This window comes from Pteropus alecto, unplaced genomic scaffold, assembly GCF_000325575.1.
Source record: "Pteropus alecto unplaced genomic scaffold, ASM32557v1 scaffold105, whole genome shotgun sequence".
NCBI lineage: Eukaryota > Metazoa > Chordata > Mammalia > Chiroptera > Pteropodidae > Pteropus > Pteropus alecto.
In genome coordinates, this window is record NW_006436294.1 from 1,946,024 (window position 1) to 1,954,460 (window position 8,437).

At 54.1% G+C, this 8,437-nt stretch overlaps 1 protein-coding gene and 1 pseudogene across 1 annotated transcript in view; one reads left to right on the forward strand and one right to left on the reverse strand.

Moving 5' to 3' along the window:
* TG (thyroglobulin) overlaps positions 1–8,437 on the forward strand; it is a 216,739-nt gene that overhangs the window by 185,612 nt on the left and 22,690 nt on the right. The window lies entirely within an intron of this gene.
* Positions 5,559–5,677, reverse strand: LOC112480560 (annotated as a pseudogene).

The following is an 8,437-nucleotide window of genomic DNA, read 5'->3' on the forward strand; positions in this document are numbered from 1 at the left end:
GTTAGTCCACGACCCGTGTGACATCTTCACTGAGATGTCTCATAGCATCTCACTCACTCCTAACCCGTCCAAAACGAATGTGATTCCACCAAGGCCCCCGTCCCCAGCCAGCACGTTCTCCCGCCATCTTCACCATCTCCATGAACAGCGGCTCGCGCTTCTGCAAGCTCAGGCTCCCACCCGGACACCGCTCTGGACACTGAGGTATCCCGTCCTACCAGCCTCCTATCGGCAAATCCGGCCGGCTCCGCCTTCGAGATGCATCCGGAATCCAACCGCCTCTCACCACCCCTTCTGCCCTCGCTCTGCTCCATGCCGTCTCCTTCTCCAGGATTTTCATGATCACCCCAAACTATCTCCCCGCTCTGGCTTCGCCCTGTCACCTACGAGACCCACGGCAAGAGTTATCCCTTTACAGCAAAAGCGAGAGCATGTCACTCCGCCACTCGAAGCCCTCCAGTAGCCTCATCTCAGGTGGGGGAGAAGCCACAGTCTTGACGATGACCTCCAGGGCCCTGCCTGATGGGGCCCCTCTTCACCCTCTGCCCCCGCCTACTTCTGCTCCCCGCTTACTCACTGTGCTTCATCCCAACCAGTTTCGCTGGTGTTCCTCAAATATGCAGGGCACACTCCCACCTTCGGGTCTTGGTGCTTTCTGTTCCTCTTCTAGAATGTTCTTCTCCAGGTAACTGACTACCTCACGTCCTTCAGGGTGTGCTTCAGAGAACTTGTGTGACCACCTGATGGACAGGGCACCCGTATCCCCAGCACGCTCTCTCCCCCTTATCCTGCTGCCCATCCTCAGCGCGTACACCCCTTGACAGACCGTGTATTTATCTGTCTGTTGTATTTCTTCCTCACTAGAACGTGAGCCTCGGGAGCTCACTTTCTTTTTCTTTCCACTTTCTTTTTCTTTCCACTTTCTTTTTCTTTCCACTTTCTCTCTGGTTCCTAGGGAAGTGTCTGGTACACAGTGAATCTTTGTGAGATGACATAGTGAACTTACAGAGAATGGACCACGTGCCAGGATCTAAACTAGAAGTCTTCGATAAAATAATCCATCCCCAAACAACCCCACAGAGCAGGAATTATTATCGCTATTTTTCAGATGGGGCACCAGATCAGAGAGGAGGCAGGATCCAAATCTGGGTCATCCCAATTCCAAAGGCACCCTCTTCCTATGACGGTGCCCTGGGAATGGCCAGGCTTCCGCTCCCAGAGCTTGCGGTTCACCAGTGAGTGTACCGGGCACTCACGCATCCACGAACACAGCTAGAGTAAGGGCCACCATGTGCAAAAGGCTTTGTAATTCCGCTCACATTCTTACTTTATCTCAACAATAACCCCGTGAGATAGATACTCATGAACCGGTGTTTAACGCCGTCGTATTGAAAAAGAAATCGGCTTTGAGACGGTTAATGATCGTCTCAAGGTCATCTAACTAGACATTTGCAAAGCCAGGTGCCAGTGCAGGTCTTCTGGCTCCAGATGGGGCACTGTGCCTGTGACCCCATGTGTGCTAAACTCTACAACAGGGACGGTGAAGGCACTAGCACCACCTATTCCTACCGGACACGATCAGAGGACCCCTCCAAGTCCTGCCCAACACAGAACTGCCACGAGCTAGCGGGGACACCCAGCGACCCGGCTCCCAGCTGCCCTCTACCTACGGCATTAAATTTCCTCTTTTATTTCAAAACATTTCGCTCACGGATTATCTCGCATGGGTTACCTTTCCTTATGTCAGCCTGCTTGTGACCTGTATTTTGAGTTAGGTTTGTACATGTCTCCATTTCGCCCCCAGAAGGCTGCATAGCACCTGAGTCCAACGACCATTAGTTGAGGGGAACCCAGGATGGCACATCCTGAGGCCTCAGTCCCAGAGATTCTTTCTCCTCCAGCATCAGCCCAGCCTGTGCTGAGAAGCAGGACATCGATCGCAGAAAATCACCGCATCCACCTACAGCAGGGTGTCCAGCGTGTTTTCTAACACCGAGACTTACGCGTTTAGTCATACAGCACTTAACAAGGTCCCTTTTTCTGGGCCAGACACCCTGCTAGGTGTTTGGGGTATTAATACAAATTGAATCTGCCCTCAAGGAGCTCACAGTCAGGCAAGGAGACGGAAGATGAGCAAAAGCAAATAACTAAAATGCAGTTTAATATCCGCTGTGTGGAGAGGTGGACATCCTACTGCAGGACCTCAGAGGAGAGCTCTGGGAGAGGGGTCACTTGACCCACAGTGACACTGCCAGCAGGAGTGACACGGTGTTGAAGGCGCTGACCAGGACCCCGTCCCCCAGGCGTCTGTCGGCAGAGCGAAGAGAGTGTCCTGGACATTATCCTCGGACACTCAAGAGCACTTGAGTTCCCCAGAGCCTGAGCCTCACTTTTCTGATTTGCAGAATCGGCAGATTATTAGTGCATCATCTCATAAACACGTGGAGGGGATTCGGATAAGCCCGTGTCTGACAAAAACGATGTGCTCAATAAAAGGAGTTTTTCACTTAATTCTTTAACTGCCCTAATAGTGATCAACATCCAAAGCTATTGTCCCTGATCCAGAGACTTATCCAGAGAAAGCAGGAATACATAGGACGGACGATCTGAATCACCTCGCCTGACCCGAGACCAGTTTGCCAAATTGTGGCAGATACACACACACACACACACACACGCACGCACGTCTTGCCAAATTGTGGCAGAGACACACACACACACACGCAAACACACACTTTCTCCTCACGCCAACCCTGCATCGGTGCCATCAGAACCCAACCCACAAACACACATGGTCCAGACTCCTGGGGGAGGTCACAGGAGGGGCACTCCCCCTGCCCCAAGTGGCTACCCCTTGGACCCACCTGTTCACCTCAGTGGAGAGCCACCAGGTTCCCATGGACCAAAGAAGGTGGATGTGCAGGGCTTCATCGAGTCCGTGCGGAGACCCTCATTCACCTGCCATCCCACCCAGCTGCGGCCCACCAAGGAGTCCACCAAGAAGACACCCGCAAAGTTGACGACATACCCGTGGATCATCGGGGCTGCCTGGGACGCCCGGAAAGGCTCCGTCCTCGGAGAAGGAGCTTATTTTCTGAAGTAGCAGCTTTCTGTTGAAATTCTTCATCAGTCTCCGTGATGGGATTTTTTTTTTTTCCCCTTTTTCTCTCTCTCTTCCTAACTGGTGAAATTGACAGTCTGCCTACATTAACCGGGCATTAATTTGCATGATCAAAGCAAATTTGTTCCAAGATGCAATGTTCCGCCTGCCCTTCCAAGCACAAGCATCTCCAAGGAAAGCAAGAAAAATCAGACACAGCACGTCACCGCTGCCGCCTTGCCCGGAGCTTGGCCAGGAGCTGGCCTCGTCCAAGAGCAGGTGGAGTGGGGGCCCCGCGGGGTGGGGGCGAGGAGAGGCAGGGCCGCCCATCTGAGAGTTGGGAAGTGGCACCTGGCAGCCTGAGGCGCTGGCACCGGCCCCAGCATGGGAAAATCAAGCCTTTGGCGACAGATTATAGCAGAGGACCGTGCAGGAGTCCCAGCCAGTACGCGCAATTTCCTGAAAAGAGGCGCTGTGGCACCAAGTCCCTGTCACTCGGGGGACGTGGGGGGTCAAGGTCTGACCCCAGGGTCTGATATCAGAAAATTCAGGCAAGTGGCTTACTTAACCGGTGAGCTGCATTATCCTCCATACGGGCACGGGGAGACCAGCCCTGCCCGTTTCCTGCAGGTCTGAGAGGACTTCCAGGCTGAGGGACAGCTCCCAGCCCAGGGGACCCCGCCCAGCGCCCTGGCTCTGGGCTGCGCTGGCACAGGGTGGACCCTCCGGGCCAGGCCCGCAGAGTCCGCTCCTCCACGTGGCACCTCATCTAACCCCATGGCCCTGCCGGGAGGGGTTTGCGTTCTCAATTCAGAGAAAGCTGGGGATCAGCGGGCTTGACTAGTCCCCCCAAAACAGGAAAAATCATGTTTGCTGTTTACTGCATTGGAAAAGGCAGTGTTTATATTTAGTATTTACTGAATTATATTTACTGTTTACAGCACTGGTAAAGATGGATGTGAGCCAGGTTGGACTCATTATTGTATAGTATGTATGTGTGTGTGTGTGTGTATGTATTATATGGTATGTATGGGTGTATGTACGTATGTATGTATGCATGTATTTATGATTTTAAAGGAAGTTAAAAGAGAAATATTTTCATGGGCCCCTAACATTGTGGCAGGCCCTGGGCACGGGGGCTGCTCTGCCTGGTGGGGCAGTCGGCCCCGCCTCCTTCAGCACTCATAATAAGGGGTAGAAACAGGAACCATCCACGCATCAATTCACGCACGCATCCAACGTTGATTCATTAAAGGGCTCTCGTCGAGGCTCTGGGTGAGACTGTCACCCAAATGGATAAAGCTCCCGGCTTGTGGAGTTTGCGTGCTAGGGGGAGGGTACAGACAACGCTATGTAGGCAAATACGTTACGAACTTCGGGTCTTGAAAAAGTGCCCTTAAGGAAATGAGCTGGTAATGGGAGAGGAAGTGCCGCAGCGGGGAGGAGTTCCTTAGCAAGGGGCCAGGGAGGTGACTGAGACCCGGACGATGAGAAGGGCCAGCGACGGGGACATCTAGGTGAAGAGCCGGTGCGAGTGTCCTTGGGTGGGGCTTGTTCGGAGGACAGGAACGGCCGGGGTGACCGGAAACCCATGGGCATGGAGGGTGGGTCGGGAGAGGCCGTCAGACGTGTCGGAGGCACGTTTGATGAGATCTCCATGGCCGTCGGAAAAGCTATTTTATTCTAGTCGCAGTGGGCGGATATCAACCTATTCTAAGCTGGGACGTGATTGTATTGCTGTGTCTCTGTTAAAAAGAGTTCTCTGGAAAAGCGACTATGGGAAGTTAACAAAGGGAGTAGAGGCCCAACCGCACTCTGTTGTGAGTCTAGGGAGCACGCGAGTGAAATTAGGGTTAGAGACATGATGACAACGAGGAATGGCCGGATTTCAGCTCCATCTTGGCTTGGCGGTGGGGGTAAAGGACTTGGGAGATCAGGAGAGAAGTCGAAGCTGTAGAGACAGGTTTGGAAGAAATCCAGGAGATTTTGATGTCATCAAAGGCAAGAAAAGAAAGCTTCTGAGAGGAGGCCGAGGTAAACGTCATATATCGTTGGAAGGGGGAATGAGATGAGGGCAGAGATCTGGCCGCCGGACCTGGCGGGATGTAGGTCCCGGGTGGCCTTGATAAGGGCCGTTAGGTTGAGTGAGGGGAAGGGAAGGCCGAGGCGAGCAGGCTGAGGGGGAGTGAGGAGTGGGGAGGGGGTCAGTGCTCCCCGAGCCCACACTCCTTCCACTGCACCGCCGTCCCCACTGGGTGCAAACACCCAACCAGCTTTCACGGGGTGCTTTGCTCACTGACAGGTCACCCCTCCAACTTTACCGTCTCTGTTCCATGGCAAGATCTGTATCCTGTTAATTTATTTTATTTTATTTTTTTAGACGAGGCAACCCTTGATTGACCTCACAGATTGCAAGGACCTTGTCACCTTACAATTCCCTTTTTAAAAAATTTTTTTATGCCTACAGGATCTGGTCTTCCTAGGTGGTCTCCCATCCAAATACTAACCAGGCCCGACCCTGCTTAGCTTCCGAGATCAGACGGGATCGGGTGTGTTTAGGGTGGCGTGGCCGTAGACAAGATTTGTGTCATGTTAATATTGAATGCGCAGTTGCTGGCTGACAGCGAGCCTTTCATTTACGTCCATTAAATGAACAGATGAGTATTTGTGTCCCTATCTACCTCAGAGCTCTAGAGAATGCTGGGGACATTTATGAATTCACTCATCCACCCATATAGACACGTAAGAATCTGGCGAACTCTGAAAGGCTGCTTGTTTTTCCTTTGGGGACTCTGCTCTGGGTCTCTCCTTCTCAGACCTATGATGTCATAACCATTTCCCATCGCTTCAAGAGTAACCGATGTACAAAGATTAACTAAGCACCTTCTGCGCACAAAGCGCTCCTCCCCGCATCCCTGCCTGCTAGAGTGTCGGCGCTTCCGCCCCACGATGGGGCGATGACGCGGGCATGAGCCAGGTTAGGGCACAAGGGGTGGACGGGAGGTGTGGGGTAAGACGGAGTCCGCAGGACCGGGGTACGATAGGACATTGGGGCAGACAGGGGAGCGGGAGACAGGAAACGTCTCTTTTTTTAATCAGGTGACTGAGGACTGGTCTTAGTGACTGAGGATAGGAAAATAGGAAGGAAGAAAGTTCTGGTGAGAAACAACACGCATAGGTGATGAAGTTAAGCTGTGCGCGTCTTGAGCTTGAGGGGCTTGAGAGATTCCTGGGAGATGAGGGACTTCTGGACCCGTGAGTCCGAGGTTCGGGCTGGAGGGAGATTTAGGAGTCACTGGGTCACGGGTCGCTGTCGAAGCAGAGGCAGGAAATGGTCCCACCTCACGGCAGACAGGGACGGACAGGGGAGGGAGGGGGCGGGGGTGGCAGCTGGGCGGCCTCAGCGTTTTAAAGTGCTTGAAAAGTGAAAAGGCTGCAGAAGGGCTTCTAGACACGAGCCCGAGGCAGGAGTTTGGGGAAAAGGCGATGGGGAGGATCGTGGAGTCGAGGGGGAGTGGGCGCCGGGACGGGAAGGCCGAGCGGCGCCCCAGTGGGCTGGGGTGGGCTCTTGGGCCATCAGTGACCTTGGGGAAGGCAGCTGGATGGGGCAGGGGAGGAGCCAGATGGCCGTGGGGCGAGGGGTGAACGGACATGCTTACTGAGTGCATGGCCTGGGCTGGGAGCTCAGCGCTGGGCAGACGGACAGACCCTGCTCGGCGCAACTTCCCTTTTCCTAGATGGATAGAAGATCCCTGTGTCCAAGAGAAGGGAAGGGGGTTGAGAAGGGCTCTGGACGGGCGAGTTCCCTGGGAAGGAGGGTGCTGGGCAGGTGAGGGAGGCCCCTGCGGGTCCCCTGGGGGTGTAGCCGGACCATGGGGTCGGGGTGGCGAGAGACGAAGCCAGTAAGATGCAGTGGCTGGTGGGACCCTTACTGGGGCCCACAGAGCAGAGGACGCCACTTGCGGGCACCCGGCCGCTGACCTCTGCCCCATGCAGACCCCCGTCTCCGGCAGCTGCGGACCACAGTGGGGGGCCCTTCTCCTGGCCCCTTTCAAAGCAAAAGCAGGGTGAGGCCACACCGCTGGTCAGCCCTCCTCCACTGCACTGGCCACGCTGCCCTCCTCACCTTCTCACCCAGCCGGCCTCACCCTAACCCCCTCCTCCCCCCAAGTCTCGGCTCTGCTGTCCTCCGTGAGGCCTGCGGCCCACTCAGATGACCCGCGCTATGACCGTGACCCTCACTGTCCAGCCCCCACAATCCCCTTCCTGCCTGCGGGTCTGGCGTGTGCCACAGCCCTTATCAGCACGGAACGTTCTGTGTTGCAAAGATTTGTCAGGTATTGTCGGTCCCCTCAACTCGACAAGAAGCCCTGGAAGCCTGTGTTGTCACCTGATACATCCCAAGTGTCCACAGCTGCTCTTGGTATGTGTCGGCCCTAAATAGATATTTGCCGAATGAAGAATGAATTAAATTAAGATGAAGACCCTGTAGCAAAGTGTTTTCCATCATGTCTCTCAAACTGGAGATGAAGAGAAGGGCATTTATTTTTAATAATTTACCAACCAGAGGGAGAGAGAAGTAATATTTTTTGTCACCCATGTGTCAGCCATTTGATCATCACTAATTCAAGTCTAATGTCGACCCCAGGCACAGAGAACAATCTTCACTGAACAAAATTATTGATCGGCAATGCACCTTCTGAGGCCACACACCAGATCTCAAGAGTCACGCTCGGTCCCCCAGGCTACTGCCATTTCAGGTGACGGTGAAGCCGTCCTCAGTCTCTACGTGTTTCTGAGGGACTGTCACTTTTCTGTAAGACACATGAATGCAGCCCTTTAAACACACAGACTGAGGACATGCCCATTCTGGATCGCCCTTAATGAAGCCCAGCCTGTAGCCAACCCGCTTACAGGCAGATCTCGCCTATAATTACAGCTTGTGGAAGTCAGCACCGCCAGTCACATGGCGGCCCCGGTCCCTCCTGCTGACTCTCTAATTAAACCGGCAACAGCATCTGTGCTTAGGTCCTTGCCAAGAATGGAGGGATGTGGGTCTTGCTGAAAACATGCCTTTCACATTCCCACATGCCCCTGGGCGCTTGGGTCCTCCCTCCAGCCATTTCCAGAGTATTGACCCATGGACAGGGCCAGGCCCCAGCTAGTCTCAGCAGCCCAGAGCCCCTTAGAATGTGAAACTCATTGCAATCACGGAAGCATGACCCAGGTCCCTCCGTTCAGCCTCCTAGCTGTGGAACTGTCAAGACCGGTTCACATTAGAGACATTGTCAACGATGCCCAGGCTTGGTGCCCTGGGGATCCTAAAAGCTGCCTAAC